At 38.7% G+C, this 12,859-nt stretch overlaps 1 protein-coding gene across 1 annotated transcript in view; it reads right to left on the minus strand.

Annotated features, from left to right (window-relative positions):
- LOC144762144 (solute carrier family 22 member 7-like) overlaps positions 1–12,859 on the minus strand; it is a 235,376-nt gene that overhangs the window by 59,355 nt on the left and 163,162 nt on the right. The window lies entirely within an intron of this gene.

The raw sequence follows: 12,859 nt of genomic DNA on the forward strand, positions 1-12,859 counted from the left end.
ACATGGTTGCTTTAGTGAATTGACTCTGGTTGCAAACCACTTGGCATAAGCACCGGGAAACCCTGTGTTGGTATCTGTTGAGCTATGCAAGCTTAAATACTACTACTACTACTACTAATAATAATATGAATTATAATAATTATAATAATAATAAAAATAATGTTACTAATAATAATAGTAATTATAATATTTATACGAGTAATAATAATATTAATAATAATAATAATAATAATAATAACAGTACTAATACTAATAGTAATTATAATAATTATACTAGTAATAATAATATTAATAATAATAATAATAATAATAATAATAATAATAATAATAATAGTACTAATACTAATAGTAATTATAATAATTATACTATTAATAATATTATTAATAATAATAATGGAACAAAACCTTGGTTTACAATGTTGAGTTCACAGTTACACGCAGAAGAGTAAAGACGTGTAATATTAAGCTGTGTGTGTATTGTAGTCATTAGCGGGCACCATCGTTGAAGTAGACGCTACAGTTAGGTCAGCACTTTCATAGGAAAACTTTAATTTCTTTATAAAATTGGTGCCATTTGACAAATATGCAAAAACTATTTAAAAAAAAAAGAAGTACACTCGCTTTGAGATCTTCATGGCAAATACTGTGCAGATCTGTAGAGCGTGGCAAAAATAGGGGGAATTCCAAAAGTGCTGTAAATCCATACTTTTGTTTTTGACAAATGAGTGTTTTAAAAGGTTCTCAGGTTGAAAATGAAAAGGTTACATACATCTGGTATGTTAATCTGCTCAGTTTTTCAAATTCTGCAAACCCAGCTTTGCGTGTCACTGTAGATCCAAAAATGTAAAAACTACTCAAATCGGATTGGCTGAGACAGCCTTTTCTCCGATCCACAATTACAGGTTCACAGATCGGAGCCACAATGCTGAAACAATCTTATTGGCTGGCAGAAACATAAGTAAATGTGTTACGGCCTCCATTACAGAGGGGAGAATTCAGTACCCGCGTCCTCAATAAAAAGCTGGAAGAACACAAAAGAGGGAAGAGTCAATCCACCCTGAAACCCAGTCCCCTGTGGGATGTTTTCAAAATCCCTGAGGCCAGGTCCTCGCGCCAACCCATGCTGTACATAAACAAACACAATGTGCAGCAGATGTTGGTCTTCTGTAGGAGCTTACTTGCAGGGCCTGGATGGCAAGGTACTGTAGCTAACCCCTCACTGCATATGGCTGAGGCTATGCATAGCTGGGAGTAGACCAACCACATGGTTGAGTTCAGGGCATAGTAGCAGACATACTCTGGTTCCAACCCCCTGCTGCACGTGCCCAATGGCCAGGCCTTGCTTCCAATCCTCCTCTGCACCCATTTAAAATCAATGCTCAGCAGGGGAATTGACTGAATATGATAAACAAGGATGTATGACGTTACAACGCATGCTATTACAACGCATGCCTTTACGACGCAAGTTTTACAACGCAAGTCATTACAACGACTTGCGTTGGGGGCGCTGGATAGTGAATAGTTTAATTTACTATTCCAACTCCAGTCACCGTGGATAGTAGGGAGGGTGTTGGAAACTATTCCCTATCCTAGAGCGCCTCCAGCACAAGTCGTTGTAAAAGTTGCGTTGTAATGGTTGCGTCGTAAAGGTACTTCGTTGTAACAGTTGCGTTGTAAAGGATGTTCCCCGATAAACAAAGCTCAGAAATGTATTGAAACATGAGGGGGAGAGGGGCTGGCCTAACGGCTAGGGCGCTCGACCTGGGACCTGGGGATCTGGGTTCGAGTCTCGGTAACGACGCCAAAAAAACCTCCTGTGATTCTGGGCAAATCACTTAATCTCCCGTGCCTAAAATGAATGCGTGTCCTCATGTAACGTAACTGGTGCTATGTAAAGCGCTCTGATACCTGATTCAGTTTGGGTCTAGTTCGCGCTATATAAAACTCTGCAAAAAACAAAACAAAAAAAATAAAAAATGACTCATGACATGTCAAATAACATCAATGATGGCATCACTGGTGACTTTTCAAATGACATTACTGATGTAATATCTGACAAATGTGGCAGTTTGCTGTACGCTTTTATAACTGAAATGTGTTCAGCTGGTTACACCAAGACATGATTTTCTATAGTGCTAATGGGCATAACATTTTGCAACTTGCAGCACCTCAAGCATATATTTTAAATCACTCACATTTAGTAGATCTTCATCTCTGTTAATGGTATTCAGGTGAGTTTGAAATGTAAAAATGTGGCATAATTACATTACAATTATTATACACACTTCTACATGTCAGATTGAACTAATTTCAACAGCAATATTAAACTTATTCTACACAAGATTTACTGACTGAATAGCTGTTTGCAGAATTTAGATTTCTAAATATAGGTTTTCAGAAGTAGTCATTAGAATGTAGCGGGATACCAGCAACTATTGCACATTATGGTAAAAAATGAACTATTCTATCTGTATGTAGTTGTAATTAAAGATGCAGTATATCTCAAATTAAAAGACAAAGAATCTGCAATTTGTTAAAACAATCTCTGGTGGTTTTTCATGAACTTTAATGTACAAAAGATTTTACACGTATGAGATGCTTGAGTGGAGATATTACTTTTTCTAGACTAAAACACAATTCGCACTGTTAGGAAAGGTGTGTCAAGACAAATGTGATACTTCATACACTTTTATGGAACCAGTGTTGATGGCATGTTATAATTTAATTGTGAAAACAATGCACTGGTTGAGGGTGTAGAATGTTTCAGGAGAAAGAAATAACAAGTCGGTGCCACACTAGATATAAGTTATGATTGTGGGTTAAAGATATAGAAAAGTTTAAAGAATATGGTGAAGAATGACTGTTATCATTTATGGACTACATGTATTTTTTTAGTTATTTTCTCTTTTTGTAGGAGGAAAATGGAAAACAGAAGTTGTGAAAACATTTATGGAAAAGAAAAATTATTCTTGCACACTTCTGAAAAAACTGAAAATCATAGCTCAGTGGAGTGTGAGGAAAAAACTATTAATTGGAGAAGTGATACATGTTTGCATTGCATAGGGGACGTATGTGATGCTGCATTAGTTTGTGCTGTATAGGTCTACTTGTTTCTGAGTAAAAATTGTTTGCTTACACAAGCAGCTAAAAAGAGCCTTGTGAAGACAAGCAGCATTATTGCCTTGTTCGGCAGTGCGCATCTTGGCAGCCACAGTATATCTAGGTTGGAAAGATGTGGAAGCATGTAAAGAGTTTTGCAGTTCACCAGCACAAGTTAACTTTGCCTGAGCTATCCGTTGTGACCTCCTTTTAAAAAACTGTTCTCATGAGAAACGTTGCTGAAACTTTATTGTTGGCTAGCCTAAAAACAAAAACAATGCCACACCAAAGACTCTTTTCCTGGCTGCGGTAGTGCAACAACAACAGGTGGTCATCATAAGGTGATAAAGACATTATCAATTAGCAAAGTTGGTTGTTTTTTCCATTTTAGTTGCTGATATAGGTTATTAATGGAGTTGTAGTTTTGTAATGTTATATAATTTTTTGTTATAAAAAGGTTTAAAGTTATCAATGGTTTGTTTGCTTAATAGTTGAATATTGTTACACTATTGTAATGTTGACTAAAACTGGTAGTTCCATCTTCAGGGAGTGCAGAACTGCTCCTCCATGTTAATATGTATTTATATGGTTTCTATGCACATATTTTATGCTACAGTGATTTGTTAACAATGAAGATGATTGTTTGAGTACCTAACTATGGTGACTTGTCAACAGTGAAATCTCAGTAGAGAGATCAGTCCTTGTCCACGCTGCAGTATACTGACCTCTCATAGAAGAGAGAGGTTTTTACCACTGTATCCGCATACTCTACTACACACTGGTAGCAGCTGTGATTGTGGAATGGGCAGTTCTTTAGAATATGTTACATTATACACTTGTTACTCTGGAGAGAATATTTCAGCAGAGGTCTGTCCCTGTGTGCACCCTATTATGAATGCCTGTTTCCATAGGGAAAGGTCCAAGTGAGAGTTGAGGGTGTCCCAACATTCTTTCCAACAAGTAACAGTTCTCAGTAAAGAGGATACTCCATTTGTATACCCTATCATGCACATTCATCACAAAAATGAGAGGTAGAGGTAAAGAGAGCAGTCTCTAGCCTCAGTCTACTACACACATGTGCTATTCTGGGGAGCGGTCTTCGCTGACAGGGCAGTCTCTCTCCATAGCCTAGATGCTATGCTTGTCATCCAAGTCAGACTTCTCAGCACAAAGATAATTTCTTCCCCACACCCAAGTTGTACATCTGTCACCCTTCGGAGAGGTGTAAGCAGACAGGTAAGCCCTTCATCATACACTTCTATAAACACCCATCATCCAAGAGATAGGTTACAGGATAGGGGCCAGTTCCTCCACAGACGCTACTATGCATACCTTTCATCCAAGACAGCAGTGTCAGCAGAGACGCCAGCACATCCCCACACCCTACCATGCAAAACCATCACTGTGGGGAGAGATATGAGCACAAATGTCAGTGTAGAGGCCAGTCAGTCCCCGCACTGTACTATAAACATCAGTCATTCAAGAGAAGAGTCTCATCAGAGAGGCCAGTCCCTCCAAAAACTGTACTGATCTCACCCGTCATCCATGACAGAAGTCTCAGAGGACAGTCCAGTCTCTCAACACCCTCTACTGCACATACCCATCATCCCAGAGAAAGAAAGGCCAGTCCCTTCGCACACCCTACTTCGCACACCTGTCAGCCCAGAGAGATGTCTCAGTAGAGAGGATAGTCTATCTCATCATCCTATTATGCAAACTCATCATTACAGACAGAGAGCTTAACGGAGAGCCCAATCTCTTCACGCATTCTAGTACCTCTCCACATCCTACTACACATGTTTGTCACTTAAGAGATGTCTCAGAAGAAAGGTCTGTCCCTCCAAACACCCTACTATACACACCTATCACCCCATAGAGAGGTCTCAGTTGAGAGACTAGTCTCTCCCGTAACCCTATTATGCACACTGTTCATCTGAGAAAGAAGTCTCAGCAGAGAAGCCAGTCCCTCCCACAAACTACGATACATACTGGTCACCTGAGAAGTTAGGATTTTGTCTTAAATTAGGATTTTGTCTTAAGTTAGGATTTTGTCTTAAGTTAAACTTAGGTTTGTCTTAAATGTCGGTTTTAAGACAAAATCCTAACTTAAGACAAAATCCTAACTTAAGACAAAATCCTAACTTTACTACTACCAAATGTCTTCTGTGAATACCAAAAGTAGTAAGTTTAGGATTTTGTCTCAGATTAGTTCTGTGAATTGGCCCCAGAGAGTGTAAGTTCTATCTCCTCCCAAAAATGTATGATCTTGCAATACTCTTGTTGGATTGTAAAAAAGTAGAGAGGGGTAGAGAAGCTCTGCCTGAAGAGAGAGGTCTCAGCAGAGACGCGTATCTGTTTGCATACTCTACTTCCCAGACCCAAGAATACAGGGCTGTTATCTATGAGACACATGCTAAGTGTTTGAGCTTATGAGATTCTTGCAAGAGACAGACAAATACACAGGTGGAGGCAGGCCTTTGAGTGCTGATACTCTCGCAAGACTCTCATGAGTGTCAATATGCAAGGAAAAGGGAGTTATTATATGAAAGAATCACATAATATTGCAATTGGGTGGCTCTGGAAAGAGCCTTTGGGTTTATAGGGTGCACTGTTCAGTTACACAGAACTTAGATGCCTTCATTGATGTTATTAAGGAAAATCTGATTCCCTTCCGCAGTGAACTGCACTTCATCTCCTCTATAGAGAGGTGTGGCGCCGCGGCCAGGGCGACTGACGCTGGAATCTGGGGACCACGGTTCGATCCCCGGCTCCGGCGGCAGGTTAGCCCAGCACCATGTGACTCTGGGCAATAGCTCGCTTAATCTCCCCGACGGCCCCCCAGCGCCTAGAGACCCTTACGGGTGATTGTGCGCTTTACAAAATGTGGACTTTACAAAAATGTGGACTTAGACACCGGGCATATCAAACTCGATGTTCTTATGATATATGGTAATGAAGAAATGTAGAAATTGTTTTATTAACATGCCTCCCAGACCTCTCAATCTTAAGACAAAAGTCTTCACACCATTGCCATTTTTGCCTTTGTCATATATTAGAATATACAAAGGCAGTGAGAGGAAAGAGCGACATCAATTGTGAAAAAGTCATCTTCATTTGGATTTGAAGCACGACCCCTGTGATTGTGCCTTGGTCACTGCCACCACAGTGCAGTATCATCAGGTCTGGGTGCTCACAATCCAAAATGCTCTCAAACCTTGGTAACAATAGATACCTCTATGACCAATCATCGTGATGGGCAAGCTTGGTAATCCACTATTCTTCTCAATACCACAATAAATGTCATATTCTTTAGCCCGGTGGATGAAGCTATGTCCCAAAATCCAAAGGCAAACCAAGGTGCAGTATGGAGATTTCAGCTACAAGGGAAGTGCTTAGCAGAATGAGTAAGCTTCAGAAGGCATATGGACTTACAACATTTTTTTTAAAAAATGGGAGGGAGGCAAAAACATAAATGTAATTAGTAGATGTTTGGCAGTTAAAAAAGTAGGTTAGGTTACGACCAACTGCTGTTTGTATAGTGCACAGTTACATGTTAAACAGTGGGAGGTTTTCTATTGGGTGCTTTTCAAATTGAGCTAAGATTCTGTGAGAGCCTCAGGAGAGTCATTAATAAGCTTGTGCAGGCTCGGGAGAGCAGCTGATGATGGTGGGCCTGTCTGGCTTTTGCAAGAGGTTTTGAGAAAGGAAAAAAGGGAAACAGTACAAACAACAGAGATAATGAAACTATAGGGTAGCTCCGAAAAGAGCCGATTTTGTTAACAAGTTCAACAACTATAATTGTTTTTGTGTTTTACAACATTCTTATTATTTTTGTGTACTGTGTAAAACATTTTTAATATGGTAAGACAAAAAGGAGACAAATTGGGGAAAACTTGTTAAAAACACTGAAAACTACTGCTTTGGTGGACACTTTTGATCTTGGACAACCTTCTACAAGTTGAACCTGCTTGTCTCTGATGAAAAAATGATCAGCTTACATAAGCAGCGAAAAAGTGCTTTATTAAGATAAGCAGGGCTGTTGTCTGCTGCTGCAATTACTATGTGTGTAGGCACAGTATCTCCTGGAACAAATGATGTGGAAGCCCCTGAAGAGTTGTCAAGCTGTACAGAATGAGCCAATTCTGCCTGAGCAATCCTTTATGGATGCACAGATCTGGGGTGCCTCCACATGCCTGTTGTACTCATACTATACTGCTTAATTCTGTTCCCCGGGTCGAACTCCTTCTTGCAAAATTCAGAGATTACATACTTTGCAGAAACCTTCTTGCCACTTAGCCACATTTCAAGGTACTGCCACACCAAGGATTCCTTAGGAGTCTGTGGTGGCTGGGCTGGTACAGCTGCCACTGGATCCTCATTAGCATCTGATAAAGACATCATAGTATATATTTCATGGAACAATTCATAATCAATTTTTCCTAACTAATCAATATCTCTAATAACTTAATTTGTTCTGAATTACAAGAAAACACTGTTGTTAACCTAATTCCATGTGCATGAGCTTGTGCTCACGAGAGCTGAATAAGAAGTACAGCACACTAGGAGTCCAAACAGATTGTGTGTTCAACTCCCACGAGCGACTCGTGAAATCGTAAAAATATTATTGCTTTATGTATTCGATGGAACAAATAATAATCAGTTTTACTAATATAATCAACATCTCTAATATGTAAATATGTTCCTTTGATCACAATTACAGTAAAACACTGTTCTTAACATAATCTAACATGCCCCTCAGAGTCCACGGAGGAGATTGTGTGTCTGACTCCCGCGAGCATCTTGCGAGAGTCACCACCTTTAAAAAAAATAAAAAATGAATTTACAACCATATTTTAATGACTCTCGTATTACAGATTAACATTCAATACTAAGCATTTGAAAAATACCAAAATATAGAACTCTAGTGATTAATTCGTCACTTAAAAAATCTGTTTTACATATTCAAAGTTAAAACTATACAATATTAAAAAACTGATTATTCTCTTTTTGAATTCTAGTTACAACTTTAGTGTAAAAACTCATACGAAGTTTAGAAAAAATATGCTATTGCGATAATAATGAACTTGCTGGGAAAATGTCTCAATATGAGAGTCAGAAGAACTGAGGAGACTGGCAATCTCAACACAAATGTTGTTATATTACCCTGTTTCTGAAACATTTTGCAAAGTGTGCACTCTTTCCTGTTACGTTGCAATACGAAAGTAATTCCCTTTCAGAATACCGTCCGCACACAGAATGTATTATCTAGTTATTCTACCATATATATTAGGCCTGGGCGGTAAAATCCGATCTGCATGCGTAATTTGCGGAATTCAGGTAATTTGGCATTCTGCCGAGAACGCAAAATTGCCCAAAATGCTGAGATCTGGGGCTTTGCGGAATTTTGATGCTTGTTTGCACTTTAAAAATGCATGTTTGTGAGATATTTTTCCCCAAGCATTAAAACAGCATTCACGAACAGGAAAAAAAGGATTGCAAACGGGCAGAACAAGCAATTCCACGTTTTTGCGGAACTCTGTGTGCTCGCAGAGATTTTTTACCATTTTGCTGAGCTTTGCGTGGCGCGACAACGCAAATTCCGCCCACCCCTAATATATATACATACATTTTTTTTATTTTAAAAAAACTAGAAATTTAAAATAAACGTTAAAGTGACATTATAGTTAAGTGTAATAAAAATAATTTTTTCCTATTAAAATCTTTTGAAATTTACTGAATAAAAGCTTCCGCTAACATTAGGTGAATTTCTCAGTGACACCTTTAGAATTCTGAACTAAAAAACTCAGCATAGTTAATAGCGCTTACTATACGTTGCACCCCTGACCATCCAATGCTTATGACCTCCCATATGACAATACTCATGGCATGTTCTGTGACATGATTTATAACATCACTTATGACATCTCAAATGACATAATTAATAACATCACTGATGACATCATTCAAACTTCATTTTTCTACATAGTGCTTTATAAATTACTATGACATTAGAGCCCTGAAAGTAATTCCAAAATATCAGCCATTACTACTGCAACCACGGATACAACTTACTTAGGTGTTGAAAGCAAGCATTATATGAACACAAAGCCTATAGCATACACTTTACAGTTACAATCGATCACATTAAGAATTGACCACACATAATTGGGAAAACCCACATTCACTACAATCTTCAATCTCTACACAATTATTGAGAGAAAACCAAAATTCTGAATGCCAGTTTCAAAGAAAGTAGCCCATACATAAGGCTTTAATCTGTATTAGAACATTGGAATGTTGGGAGCTCCATTGCAGACAATGGAGTGCTCCCTGCTTCTACGGGCCGGTAAAGGCCCGCAGAGCAACATTCCAATGTTCTACAAAGGCTTCTCGAAGTTCGAGGGGATTTATATCCCCTCGAGCTTTGAGAACCCTTTGTTTAATTTGTTAGAACATTCTGCCCTCTAGTGGCAGAATGTTCTAATAGCCTTATAGCCCTTCGTAGCGGATCACTGAAAGAATATCGACTGAAAGAATATCGACCATCAAAAATATCGTTGAGAAAATATCGACAGTCAAAATATCGAGTTTCTATCTACAAACAGGTAGTACAAAAATATCGAGTTAAAAATATCGTTTACAAAAATATAGTTGTAAAAAATATTGTATTTACTAAAAACAGTGTTAAATTAAATTAATATTAATAATTAATTACTAAAATATACTTAAAATTACTTAAATTAACTTATAATAATTAAATAATTAATGAAAGTTAAATAAATATTTTTTTATTTCATATTTATTAAACATATATATATAGTAATAAAATATAATAAAATAATACCCAAAAACTGAAAACTGACCCTGAACCCTAAAAATACCCCTTTACCCAAAAACTGAAAACTGACCCTGAACCCTAAAAATACCCCTTTACCCAAAAACTGAAAACTGACCCTGAACCCTAAAAATACCCCTTTACCCAAAAACTGAAAACTGAACCTGAACCCTAAAAATACCCCTTTGCCCAAAAACTGAAAACTGACCCTGAACCCTAAAAATACCCCTTTACCCAAAAACCCAAAACTGACCCTGAACCCTAAAAATACCCCTTTACCCAAAAACCCAAAACTAACCCTGAACCCTAAAAATACCCCTTTACCCAAAAATCCAAAACTGACCCTGAACCCTAAAAATAAAAACGATATTACTTCACTTACCTTAAAAACGATATTACTTCACTTACCTTAAAAACGATATTTTGGCTGTCGATATTCTGTCCTGTCGATATTTTCTCCAAACGATATTTTGGAGTCGATATTATGTCCAAACGATATTTTGGAGTCGATATTATGTCTGTGTACCCTTCGTAGCAGGGCTATACCGACTATCAAAGTCCCGCTGTTTTGTTAAAGTCCCTCGCCTTCGGCTCGGGCCTTTAACGATTCAGTGGGCCTTTAATAGTGGTATAGCCCACTACGGCGGGCTATAAGGCTATATTATACCTGTGGCACTCAATGAATGTATATTAAGAAATAAAGTTGATATCAGCAGAAATGTGGGCACCGTAAACATTTGTTTTCTCTTTGGCAAGAGTTTACTGTGTTTCAAACTGTTGCAAGCAGTGGAACTCTCATGATCAATAAAACAGTATTCAAAAACAACTACTGAGAACAGTGTACACACTATGAAACAGTCATCAAAAAACCTTGCCTAAAGATTTCACAGTCTGAAGGTGCTAAAGTACATACCACCTGTATCCTTCATACTGTGGTGAAACCTTTACAACTAGCTCATCTTTTCTAGCAGAACTAGGACACACACATATTCTAGTACCTAATGCCCAGTCTTCTATGTTTAGTATAACATTATCAAATGACAATCTAATAACCCCTCCTAGAACTAATTTTGACCCAGGAAGGGCGTGACCCCCCTGAGCCTTGTTGAGACCCAGGAATCTCATCCCTCAGGGCTGAAGTTTTAAATAACGGGAATGCAGCATTTTACCTCCCTTCCCAAGCACCTTTGTGGACCTGGGAACCCCATCCCCTGTGGCCGATGCGCAAAGTCTAAGGGTCACGCTGCCCTCCTGCCCGAGCCTGGAAATGCCCTGGGGATCCAAACCCTGCAGTGGTATTATTATTTTTAAAAGGGAGATGGTATATGGTACCACCATTACTTTATGGGCCCTGGGAACTTCCTTCCTGGGGCATTTGTTTTTGATGGGGAGGGAACAGTGGAAGACCTGAATCTGAATTGCTGGTAAGGGTCCTGAAACAGATTCATGGAGGTTACCTTATTTACTTGGTGGTTGCCTTAGCATATGCCTGGGAGGTTTTGTAAAGCTGCAGAGAAGGGTGGGGAGCTCAGAGTTACCATGAGTCCATTGCCAAAGAAAATACAAAGAGACGATGGCCACTGTAATATGGATCAGTATGCTTAGGGACCAGACTTTATTGTATGTCATTTGTACTATAACCTTAAAATCAAACCTGTTGTGGCAAGATACTGACTGCCAGAATCAACAACATATGTAGAGATTCTACAATTAGGATATTAACTCTTTCCTTCTCCTATATTCTTGTCTGTGCATCCTTCAACTGCTAAAATATATCTTTTTACCTGTTCTTTCTGGTTGTGCACTTTGCAGTTTGTTTCTCATCAATCATGAGTGACCTATTCTTCATAAATGTGTCAATGTGTGCTGTGATCCACAATGCGTAAATCACCAGCCAAGCACAACTCATACAAAAAAAAACAACCTGTTGTTTTAAAGTTACCACTATTCCTTTGCAAAAATCAATCATTTCAACCCTGTCTGTGTTCTTGAAATAAGATATACAGTGTTAAAAAAACCTCAGGCCTGAGCGCTGAGAATAGTGTTAGCTGGGGGAACATGCTTTACAACGCAACTTTAACAATGCACTACCATTACGACACAACTTTTACAATGCAAGTTATTACAACGCATTGCGCTGGGGGGTGCTCTAGGATAGGGAATAGTTTAATTACTATCCAACACCTTCCCTACTATCCACGGGGACTGGAGTTGGAATAGTAAATTAAACTATTCACTATCCAGCGCCCCCCAACGCAAGTCGTTGTAACGACTTGCGTTGTAAAACCTGCGTCGTAATGGCATGCGTTGTAAAAGCATGCGTTGAAACGTCATACATCCGTGTTAGCTGTGTAACTACAGGACTGCGAGCTTTGAAACTGGATAAATCCTGCTCTAATACAAGATCACATGCCCCTATCTTTGATAACCTTTTTGTATGTAAATTTAAATACTACTCACTGTAACTTGAATCTTTAGAATATGTCATTATACCTGTAATTATTGCAGTTGCCACTAACTTGATGCATTTCCAGATTTAGAATGTTTTGAAAACCCGGGAATGGGGCAGATTCCTACACTTCCGCAGGGGAGTCATAAAGGAGGCATAACGAGGACAAATACCTCTATTTCTCTTCATTTTTCCTTTTTCTGTGTGTGCTACATTCTGAACAATCACCCCTACAACGCAGACACCCTTGCACCATGGTACATGACAGCCCATCGTGCATCACCACAGGGGGAAAACAACAAGAATGCCCCAATATCTTGTAGTTACAGCACATTTGTGCCCTTTTCTTTTGGCGCACGGTATCGCAGCAGTAAGGTTTGAAGCGTTACCTTGCATCAGATTATTGTAAATGAGGCCCTTTATTTTAAGATTTATGGCATGATAATCTGGTTGATTGGCAGAAACTTTGCCAACTT

This window comes from Lissotriton helveticus, chromosome 6 (assembly GCF_964261635.1).
Source record: "Lissotriton helveticus chromosome 6, aLisHel1.1, whole genome shotgun sequence".
In the NCBI taxonomy this organism is placed as follows: Eukaryota; Metazoa; Chordata; class Amphibia; order Caudata; family Salamandridae; genus Lissotriton; species Lissotriton helveticus.